Here is a 12018-nt window from a genome sequence, read left to right as displayed (position 1 = left end):
AAATAGGCCTTACAGCCTTGGTCGGGAATGTAACATTAAGGGCCTGCACCTGAAGCCAATTGCCCCACCTGAGAAGCATAAAAGGCTGCAGTAGAGAAAGGCAGAAGGAAGGAGCTAGTGCAGGAGCTGGAAGGTTGGCAGTAGCAGCAGAAGAAGAAGCAGAACACGAGGCTGGCAGTTCACAAGGAAGTCTAACCATGTTAGGGACGCAGGGACTAGAGAAGAACAGATTTCATCTGCAGGTTCTGAGTTGGTCCTGTGCTTGTAAACCTGGTATGGCTGTGGCTGCACAGGAAGAGACTGGTTTAATAGTTTCCCCAGATGCACCCAATAGTCGTGACTGCAGAGCTGAGGCGGTGCAGATACCCGACACCTGTGTGCAGAGAAATCTGAGGGACGTAGCAGAGAAAGAGAGACTTAGTGGATGAGGCTGGATCAAGAACATCCGTGCTGCAGAAGGGAATGGGTCCCAAGCGTGCCTGACGTGGCAGTAGCAGAAGGAAAAGTCTGGAATTGGAAACCACCCACAACCGCTGTATTTTAGAGCAGGGGATTGAAACTCTGTACTCCGATACAATTAAAACTCCTTGCAATTGAACTTGCGAAGCAGTAGAATTGAGGAAACGTTTGTTGCCGTGGGAAGTATCATTAACCAAAGAAATGTATCACGTACACTTTTAACACAAGTCAAAGAAAACCTTATATTTTCCCTTGTTACCTTAAATAAATATACCAGAGTGGTTGCGGGTCTCCAATTAAAGGGAGACAGGTGATAGAAATTTCTCGCACGGTAGCAATTCACTTTATCCGAATTGTTACAAGAGCATTACATCAAAGGAAGGTCGCATATGAATGATTGTAATTCTGTTCAACGTTAAAGCAACATTTTACACGAACGAAAGGGAGCACAAGTCTTACAGTCCTTTGTAGTGGAATTCTACATCAAAGAGTGGTCTCATATAAATCTTTTTCCCTTAAGACGCCTGAATTTTGTAACATCTACTGTGGTTGTCTATTAAATTGTCATAAAAGTATTACCTTGAAGTTGGTGGAAGCAGTAGTACACTGTGGAGCAAAAGCGCCTGCTTTCACAGTATCACTAGCAGTAGGGAGTTGGCATGAGGAAAGCAGCACCCTTAGAAGAAGCATCCTGACAGGTTATTGCCAAGACGCCGCAGAGAATAGTTGTTGAAGCAGAAGTGGTTCTTTTATTTGAACTTTGGCAAACTCATCCAGGATTACCATTTGTGCTGTTTTCTTTGTGAAATTTGGAAAGGGAACTTTTCAACAAACTGAGAAATAATTGTTACCAGTGGATTCTTGTTTGGGTGAACTTTTGGTTTCTTTAGTGAGCTTTCAAGAACTGATTAAAGAACTTTTGTTTGGGAGAAATTGGGCCTCATTACGAGGTTGGCGGTCCGGTAACAATGATCCGTTGTTACTGGACCAGCAAGCTCTGAGTTGTGCTCGCGGGTGCCTTTCATTCGGCCATTTCTGCCCTGGCGGAATGAAAGGCACCCGCGAGCACTGCATTCCTCTAGCACCGGCACCGTTATGGTCGGTGCTACAGGCATTCCCATTGAGCCCTATGGGTCTGAAATGGGAATGGGGATGTATCGGCTCCCGCGAAAGGGCAATTACCGGGTCTGGCAGGGTCAGAATACCCCGGTAATTGCCCATTGGGGAGTGCCGGATTTCCTTGCCGGTATGGAGGTGGCTTGCCAATTTTACCGGCAAGGCTGCCGCCAACCTCGTAATGAGGCCCATTGTCTTTGGACTTTCCTGTGGAAGGGATCTACCCAGGTCAAGTGGAAGTTAACAAAGTCACAGATTGTTTGGTAATCTTTTATTTATGTTTATAATTTATGTTGAATGTTTTGTTGTTTAGTGTAACGGACAGTTTTGTGTATGCTACAAGATTGTTCCTTGGAACATAGAGTAGGTAGGAAACTCCCTGGTAGATTAGACTTAGGTTTTCCTTGAAATTTTGTCCGCAATTGTCTGCCTCGCATTACTGGCCTCTCACAATTCGCAACCTTTATCAAGTAGTGCCTAGATGGTGCTAAAATAGTTATATGTCCCTGTAGCAGCCATAACCAAGATCACCTGTGAAGGCACAGCCAGAAAACTATACATTCTGCCCTAGACCTCCATGTCCACTTCATACTTTGGAGCACCTGTGAGGCGACCCAAAAGCAAAATATGAATAATACTCATGTTATGCAACACCGCTACACTGTTCACATAATTGTCCTTCCTGAGGTGACACAATGTAGCACTTTAATAGAAACCAACCTCCAAGGTGAGGCGCTCATGAGGTGTTAACAAATTTAGAACGGGGGGAGGGTAAAACAGCCCCACCTAACATTGGGAGAGGACCTGCTAAGGCACTGCACCAGACCATTTAGGCCAGGTAGTGACTATTTTAGGGTCACGTTATATTGCACGTTAAATCACGTTACACACATGGTGTGACTTGAAATTGGGGCTCACAAATAATAACACTTCACTTTAGACCTAAATTCTGCCTGTAAAGTCTGTTATGTAACTCTTATGGCTGGGTGACTATCATGTGCTATTTGAACTAACTTCTTTCTATAATTTATAGGTGGAACAAAATGATCTTATCGTAACATATTATCCGTCACAGTTCCTTTTTATCACTTTCAACAATAATTCATGTTTCCCTAATTCTTCAATCCATTCTTGTTTTCCTACCTCTCTGTTATTAATACACTTTCTACCAACACTTCTTAGTCTGTTTTTCTTGCTCATTTCCTTCTGTCAGTGGAAGGCGTGACAAAACAAATCAGCTAGTGTGTTCTCAACTCCGTCCACTCCTGGAACATACTCTATACGGAAATGATAATCTTGAGCTAATCTAGAAGTAGCCTTGTACATGCCTTTTAACGGACAGTATTCCTAACAGCCGTTTATGATCAGTCCTGATCACGAATGTCCTGCCCCAAATGTACCTTTTCAAATCTGGCATACCCTGAACACATGTTAAAAGTACTTTTTATATTGGTGAATATGTACCCTCCGTTTCTGTGATTTCTCGGGATGCATGACTCATTGTCTTCTACTTCCCTTGTATTGTCTCAGATAATACTGCACCTAAACCTTTTATGCTGGCATCTACAGTTACCACTGCAGGTCAATTCATTTTAAACCCTCCTAGGTCAGTTGCGCTAAAAATCCTCTCAACTTTACTGCTTCCTCACAATCTTTATCCCATTCTAATAAGACTTCCTTTCCTAACAATTTCTTAAATGGTACTGTTATTTTAGCAAAATTGTTTTAAAATGTATTGTAATATTATGCCAACAGTATAATTGACTCAACCTCATTGTTCGTGGTGGCCGATCCCCGGATACATGAATCCCAAAGGGAGGGCAAACACCTAGTACCTCATTCAGAGGGCTAAATTGCAAAATGCTAAACACATAATTGACAATTCAACCATTCCATAACTTTTTTAAGCTGCCATAGCTGGCTAATAGTTGACAACACATATTACAAATTGACAAATACAATTTCATTTTATCAAAACATCACAATCTGCATACACATACACATAAAATATCATACTGTGCAACAAGTGCTAGTGTCTACCACCACAATCCAATGGGGCGGATTGATGAAGGAGGAATCTCTATGTGCCACAAATAGGCGAGAGTACAGAAATATATGTCTACCGTAAACACAAAACCCTAAGCATCGGTGTCCTGATTGATTTGAAACAACGATAATCCAACGGAAACAAACAGTCTACTGGGTGGGAAAGATTTACAACTGTCATTCAAATTTTAATAGTGCTCGTCCCGATGGGCTACTTGTTTTCCCTCCTCCTAGTTTCAACATCCCTTCTGTATGGGGGGAAAAGGTTTTCATCAGGACAGGTGTCCCCGTATAGATTCCATCACAAAAAGGGCATGGATATGGTCAGTTCTCCTAAATAGATCAACCAAACTAGTATCTGTTTCATGGAGTCATGTTCAGATTTCAGTACTTCCAGCAAGTGGTGTTCATGTGCCACTCGTGCAGATTCAACCAAATGGGGCAAAACCAATGGTGATGGTAAACCACTCCCTCCAGTTCACCCAGTTTTAATACACCATTGTGCAAGTCCATACGAGCTGGGAGCGCAATGTAGAGTCTATGTCTCAAGTGCTGGATAGCCTTCATAACATCTTCCTTTGGCTTATATCCTCCTTTACTTAGATAGTGCCCTACTCTTGTCTTAATGTTACATTTTATTCCTTCTATGGTCAGCCCTTTCTCTTTAAATGTATCTAACACTAGGCATAGCTTCTCATCTTGTTCTACGTCTCCTTTGCCATAAATTACAATGTCATCTTGATAGACAATCACCTGTTTGTTCCCCTTCAATATATGGTTCATTGAAATACAGCAGCAGATACCAACCCAAATGGCATTCTTATACCTGAACAATTCAAATGGTGTAATAAATGTGGTTATGTACTTGCTGTCCTCAGTCAACATTATTTGGTGATACACTCTGCTGATGCAGTTTAATATATCGGAAATGATGGGTAGAGGAAACTTGTCTACCAGGATGTACTCCTACATCCTGTCCCCTTTCCACCATAATATTTAGGGGCGTCCCTCGCTAGGGACTGGAGACAGAACCTTTTTCACCAGAAAAAAATCCTCTTCCTCTTTAAATTTAGAGGCGCGCAGGGGCACAGCCCTGGGAACATGCGCTCCCCTGACTCCGCCCACCGGCGCCACTCCTCAGTCCTATTTTCCACGTCGATGGGAACAGACCGCTTTCACCAGCGCTCCTGGGTTAGGCCTCTGGCCTAGTAATTCCACGTTCTCTTCCCCGGAGAAGTACTTTTGTCTTCCTTTTTCTTTCTAGTCTTTAATTAGATACCTGTGTCCTCCAGCGCCACGCCCCGCCCCGGCGCATGTCGACTTCCGCAGGCTTCAGCAGGTGTCCAGCCTGCGATTGGCGTTTCCATACATCCTAACCCCATGCTCTCTGCTGCTGCTGCCTTGGCCCTGCCCATGCCTGGGAGGGCTGTACCACGTGCAATGCACTGACACCACGTGCTTTGAAGAACAGGTTAGCTCGGTGGAAGGAGCTCTTCGGAAGGTTGCCTCCAGAGGACTTGAAGGAATTCATCAAGCACAAGTCAAGGCCCAAGTTAGGGGCACTGTTTTCATCTGCACCCCACAAAGGCAATTCCTTCCCTAGGAAGCGCAAGAGTGGGAGAGACCTATCAGGTCCTAGCACCAGTGCAGGCACCGAGGCTGTTTCAGCTACTGGCCACCAGGCCGAGAGGTCACGAGATCCTACTTGGGACTGCGCTCAGGGACTTCAAGGTTCTATTACTGGGTTCTCACCCAAGGGGCTACGCCTTAGTACGGGACAGATGTCTGAGGGGGCTCCTGTGCACAGCACTACCGGCAACTCAGCCAATGGTAATCCGCCTTCCAGGCCCCATCCTGAGGTGCAGGGTAGGCCTCAACTTCCACCATCAAGAGTCCTGGAAGAGGCCGGGCCCAGCGCGGAAAGTGGAACGACACAGGCATGTGGCATGCAGCCCGACAAAATGGCTGCTGGGCCAGACATGATGGCGGCTCGTCCAGCACCATCCCACTTTGGGGACCAGGTAAGGGGAACACATTTCCAGGTGGGACTAGTCTTCACCGGGCACGTGGCCCATGGCATACACTTCAGCATCGCAGGGCAGATAGACCCCGCAAGCAGCGAGGCATAGTGTGCCCAGGTCTCAGCACCCTCAGGACCTTGTGCCACTAAGCACTCCGTCGGCCTGTGAAGACAGATTTTTTTAAAGGTTCCTGACTCTCATGACTTCTCCGCAGATGGGCATCATCCTCAAGGATATGATCATGGACATGCTCCCTCTGGTTCTGCTGCTAGCACCCACGCCCACTCCGCCCACAGTTCCAGCGCTTCCGGCTCCTTTGCATCCTCAGCTGCCCAGGCCTGTTCCTACCACACCGGCTCCCATGCCTCTGACAGTTTTGGCAGCCCCGCTTCTGCCGCAGCAGCCGCCGGCTCCTGTCAGTACACCACAGCACCCGGCTCCCAGCACTCCCCCAGCTGCACCGGATCAACAGGACACATTGGTGGACACCGATGAAGAGGACCCCACCGACACACCATCGTCAGCCAAGGCCTTCCATGAGTGGCTCGCAGGCCTGGCCGAATACTTGGGACTTCCACAGCCTGAGGTGGAACAATCAGAGGCTGCGGTCCTCACTCTACGCGCCCCGTGGCTAGAATGGGAATTCCAATGCAAAAGGACTTGTTGACATTCCCCAAAAAAGGATGGCTTAAACCCCACTCTGCACAGCCTACCAACAGGCACCTCGATGCAAAGTTTAGGCAGATGGAGGAGGATCCACTCCTGCTGTCGGCACATCCTCAGCCACACTACTCTGTGATCTCTGTGGCTTCGATCTAGTCCAATCCACAATCGTCCTCGGCTACTTCAGCCTCTACACTCCTGGGTAAGGAGGAGAAGATCCTGGAAGCATACGGAAAGAACATCTATTCCAATGCTTCCCTTCACCTTTGGCTTTGGCGTGAAATTGCTGAATGACTTCCAGTACAGAGCCAGGCATGCTTCAAGGCGGGGCTTGCGGAAGCAAATATTGTAGCGCAGGACATCATGGAGTCCACGGTGGCCCACATCGACGCCTCAGGCCGTGCCATTTGCATCACTACGGACATGAAAGGATGGCCTGACTACGGGTAACCAAGTACAACCCGGATGTCCAGGAGCGCATACTGGACTTTTCTTTTGAGGGTGGTGACCTCTTCCATTCCACCACGGACGGACGAGGAACTTGATAAGAAGAACAGTTCCCAGACTGCTAAATCCTTATCAATCCTCACTAAGCCCACTCCCAAGGTTATTGCCAGACGCATCAGCCTTCAGACAAAGGTTGGTCTAGCAGAGGTTTCCGGGGCTTCCAGGCTTCCAGGAAAGACGGTCCAGTCAACTGGACAGATCCCCGAGCCAGCACCAGCGCAAGCAGCATAAGGCAGTGGACAACAGCTTTTTTCAGTCCCCCTCCTCAGCCTCAGAGGGCAAAAAGGCATGACATGCCCATCTGGATCCACAAGTCTCCGGTGGGGGGGCAGGCTGGCAATTCACTCACAATGCTGTCATGAGAGGTTCTGTCATGATGCCTACCCCCGGGGACCCAGACCAAGTCCAGCAACCCCAGAAGCAGGCATCAAGTTATACTAAGCAAACCCAACAACCCCTGCTAGGGGCTATTTGGGTGCAGTCCTGGCGCCTATGGTGCCAGGCTCATATGGAGAGTCAGTCCTGGCACCATAGGCGCCAGGCTCATAGATTAAAACTTACCTGATGCAGACCATACTGCAAACTCACCTGATGCAGACCATGCTGCAAGAGCTCCAAGCCAAAGGAGGCTTGGAAGGGACTACTTTAACTAAGGGACTATTTTTTACTTGGGTAGGGCTGGGGAGGAATACTTACCTGGGACTACTTTGGAGGCTATTCAAACCATGCCCGAAGAGCAGCACACGCTTCGCGTTATTCTGCATCCAGCAGCGTAACGCTCACCGTGCCTGCAAGTCTGCATCCAGTCTTCTGCCACGCCCGCCTCGAGTCCGGAGCTCCTAGAAAAAGGGGAGAGATGGAGAAAAGGTTAGAACAAGAGCAATACCTTTGATCCTTACCTGAATTCCTGATCCATCGCGCCTTCGAGCTGGAAGAAAGAAGTTATTTTATGCGCGTCGCCTCGCCTGCAGCAGCGCCGCACTGAACTCACCGGCCTTCGCAGCATCTTCACATTCCACCGCATCCTTCTGCATGCTTCCGCCGCACTCCGGCACCTAAGGGGAAGACGAGAACAGCAAGGTGAGCCAAGGGAATTCACAGAGGCAATATTAGTTAACCCCCATAAACTTACCTGATTTTACCACCGGGGGTACTATTCCTCTTCACGGGTCGGCGCAGCTTCCACTGCATCCTTGCCGAACCCCGGCCCCTAACGGGAAACAAAAGGACAGCAAGGTGAAACAAAGGGACAAACAAGGGGAAACCTCCTCACCACAATAGACTTACCTGATTTTACTGCCGTAGGCATTATTCCCCGAGACTTCATATTTTCTCTCAGCGCCTGAATAAAGGAGAAAGTAACAGGTTACATATTGGCATTATTTTATCGAACTGTGTTGGATAATACAAATCCTTACCTGAATATTACCGGTTGCCACAAGGAACACTTCGCTAGGGTCAAGCTGCAACCTGCAAGGAATCGGACAAGAGTGAAAGTCAGACATTTGAACTCTTACGAACTACATACTTACGGCGTCTTGCCGGGAATCTGAGTCAGTATTGTTCTGGAACTCACCAATTCCTTCAAGCCAGTGAAGCAACAGGTTATCAACGCGCCCCTGCGCTCAATGCAGGATGGAGAGCTCATCTTTCCAAACCATCAGGTGAGACTATAAGAGGGGACATCAAAGGTGATCAGTGGAGAGAACAGCAGGAGTGGGGGAGGGTTAACGCTCAACTCCACGGGTGGTTAATTCCCTTTCTCCATTTGCAGAAGAATATTCCTACGGGCCAAGCAAACGAAGCTAGGTGGGCCAGTCCAGTCCGTCATCTCGGCACTACGCGTCACATTGGTGGAGGCCGCAGCTGTCCAGTTCAGATCGACGCCCCTGTGGGAGCCAGGTGAGTGTAACAGGTTCGCAGACCCCTGTATCCTCAGTAGTTTTGACGGGCTTCCGCCTACCTATCCATCCCTCTCCTCCCTTCCACTCCCACAGATTGGGATAGCAACTCTGTTGGCGGAAATTTGCTTGCTTGTAGAGAGTCAGGCAGTGAAGGAAGTCCCATTCTCCCAGCGGGGTCTGGGCTTCTATTCACTGATTTTCGGCATACACAAAAAGAAACAGGCGGGCCTGAGAGTTGTGTTGGACCTTTCCACACTGAACATTTCCCTTCCTCTTCAAAAGTTCAAGATGGTTACACCAGCGCTTATAGCAGAGACACTGTGCATGGGAGATTGGATGTGCTCCCTGGATCTGGAGGTTGCTTACCTACACATCCCGATCTAGCAACCCCAGCAATCCTTTCTGAGGTTCAGGATCATGGGCTTACATTTCCAATACAAGGTTCTACCCTTTGGCCTCAATTCGGCCCCCAGGGTCTTTACAAGACTGATGAACGCGGTGGCGGTCCTATTCAGGGACCAGGGTCACCATGTCTATCCATACCTAGACAACTGGCTTGTCAGGGCACAGTCTCCTGAGGTGGTCAACCACCCCACCTCCGCCCTCACGAATACACTACACGAGTTGGGATTTTCCATCAATCTCAAGAAGTCATAGTTGGATTCCACACAGAGTCTAACGTTCCTGGCCCGCATCTGGGATACGAGCTCCAAGAGCATTTTCCCCTCAGATGACAAGATCGCAGCATCAAGCAGGCCACAGGGCATTGTCTCAATAGTGCAGTGACATCGGCATGGTGGTACCAGCCCCTCGCGGTCATCATGGCAGCATGTCTCCTGGCAGTGTTGCACACAAGGCTCAAAATTAGGTGATTGCAGCTGCACTTTGTAGTCTCCTGGAGTCAGGAGAAGTGTTCTCAGGTGGAGTTGGTCAGCATCCCACCTCATCTCCACAAGGACCAAGACTGGTGGAGCACAGACAACAACCTGTGGATAGGCAGGCCATTTCGTCAACGGGCTCCCCAGGTTACCATCACCACAGACTCATCCCTATATGGGTGGGGAGCTACCGTGGACAGCCACAGTGTCCAAGGGGCATGGTCCCGTCAGGAGCAGGCGGCCTACATAAATTGGCTTGAGTTGATGGCCATCTGGCTCGCTCTCAGAGCCTTCTGCCCTATGATCAGTGGCAAGGGTGCGGACAACTACGAATGGCAGTTGAACTAACAGGTCCTGCAGGGTATCTTCGACAGATGGGGTCATCCTCAGATGGATCTTTTCGCCACTTGGTCCAACAGGAGGTGCCCCCAGTTTGCGTCCTGGTAGGGACAGGGCGGGGGCTCTCTGGGTGATGCAGATCCAGTGGAATAATATGAACTTGTATGCCTCCCCTGGTCTTCACAGTAATCTGCCAGATATGGGAGTCCTGGCACCTCCGTATCATTCTGATGGCTCCTTGGTGGCCAGCAAGGTCATGGTTCTCGGAACTACTCAGCCTGTCGCATCAACCCCCGGTACACCTTCCGCTGAGCCCAGCTAACCTACAATCACAGCAGGGAGGCATGGCCATCCACCCCACCCCCCAGAAGTTATCCCTCGCAGCGTGGTTCCTGAACAGGTCAGACTAAGGCATCTGTCACAGTCTAACCTAGACATTATACCATGTGCTAGGAGTGATGCTACCAGGAGCCAGTACAAAAGCAAGTGGACTAGGCTCTGTCACTGGGCGCAATGAAAGGAGGTCAATCCACTGACCTACACATTGGACGGCATGCTATCCTCTATGCAAACCGCGCACACTCAGGGTTGCAGGTATGCACATGCTGCACCTATCTCGCAGCCATCGGAGCCTACCGGAACTCTGAGTAGGAGGTGTTTCCATCCTCTAATCCAGTGGTTAAGACAACTGGTGGGTCTCACCAGGCTCTACCCGCCTATCAAGAAGCCACACCCGGTGTGGGACCCCAACATTCAAACCAATGGTGTACGCGGACATCGGGCTAGTCCCCATTAGGACGGCCCTCCTGGTGGGTCTTAAATCTGCACACAGGGTCCGCGAAATTCAGGCACTGAAGGCTTCAGAGCCTTACACTACTTGTCATAAGGACAAGGTGGTGCTTAGAACTCACTATGCATTTTTACCTAAGGTAGTCTCCTTGTTCAACCTGAATGAGGATATAGTGCTACCTACTTTCTTTGCGGACCCTACGGACGAGGCTCAGAGGGTACTGCACTGTCTAGATGTCAGGCGGGCTCTGAAATTCTACCCGGACAGAACCAAGAGCTTCTGCAAATCGGAGGCTCTTTTTGTCACCTTAGGTGGGTCAAAGCCAGGCTATCAGGCTTCCAAGCCCTCCATAGCAAGGTGTATGGTTACAGTGATCAAGGGGGCCTATGAGGGGCAGCACAAACCCCTTCTGGCAAACCAGTATGCCCACGCTATCGGAGCCAAATACACGGCAGTTGCTTTACAGCAGCACGTTCCATGGCAGGTAATCAGCAAGGCTGCTACTTTGGCTACGCCTTCGGCCTTCTGCAAGCACTAGTGCTTGAATGCCAGCTCCAGGTCGGATGCGGCATTCATCCAGGCAGTATTAAGGAACTTGTTTTCTTAAGAGGGGTACCTCTCCACCCTGTTGTACTCGCCCATATAGTATGGAGGAAAGGGTATGGGATGTATAAAGTATGGAAGAATGGGCACTATGGACTAGGAGTACGTTAGTCACTACGGAAACTTATAACTTCTCTTTTACTTCCCTAAAAACTACACACATTCAAATAATTCCATTCTTTTTCATCGCCACTACTATCAAGCTCTCCAACTTCGAGGATTCAATAGGTTCTATTATCTGTCCTTTCACCAAAAGCTCCAGTTCTTCTACTTTATCTTTCAATGCCAGCAGTTTCGTCTGTACTTTGTGCGACACTGGATGTGCTCCTGCCTTTAATATCATTTTGTGTGCATATCCTTTATCAAAGTCTATCTTCTTTGTGAATACCTATTGGTACATTTCGTGTACCTTGCCTTCTATTGGACAAATACTCAATACTGGCTCTTCCTTTGTAGGATCCAATTTAATTTCTGAGGCCACATGGTCTTTCCATCGTAAGAGATCTACTCCTATTTTTATGCAACATATATTTTGATTGTGGCATACCTGTTCTTGAATTCTACTAAGACTTGAAGGTATCCTAGTAACGTAATACATGACCCTTCGAACACTGCTGGGTTAGCGATGTCCAACTTCCTTAGTCGTATGCTTAATCCAAACTTCTTTAATTGCTCCCACTTTTCCTTTGTGA

The sequence above is a fragment of the Ambystoma mexicanum genome, chromosome 4p (assembly GCF_040938575.1).
Source record: "Ambystoma mexicanum isolate Mex_15411 chromosome 4p, UKY_AmexF1_1, whole genome shotgun sequence".
Taxonomy (NCBI): Eukaryota; Metazoa; Chordata; class Amphibia; order Caudata; family Ambystomatidae; genus Ambystoma; species Ambystoma mexicanum.
Note: the sequence above shows the minus strand (reverse complement) of the source record.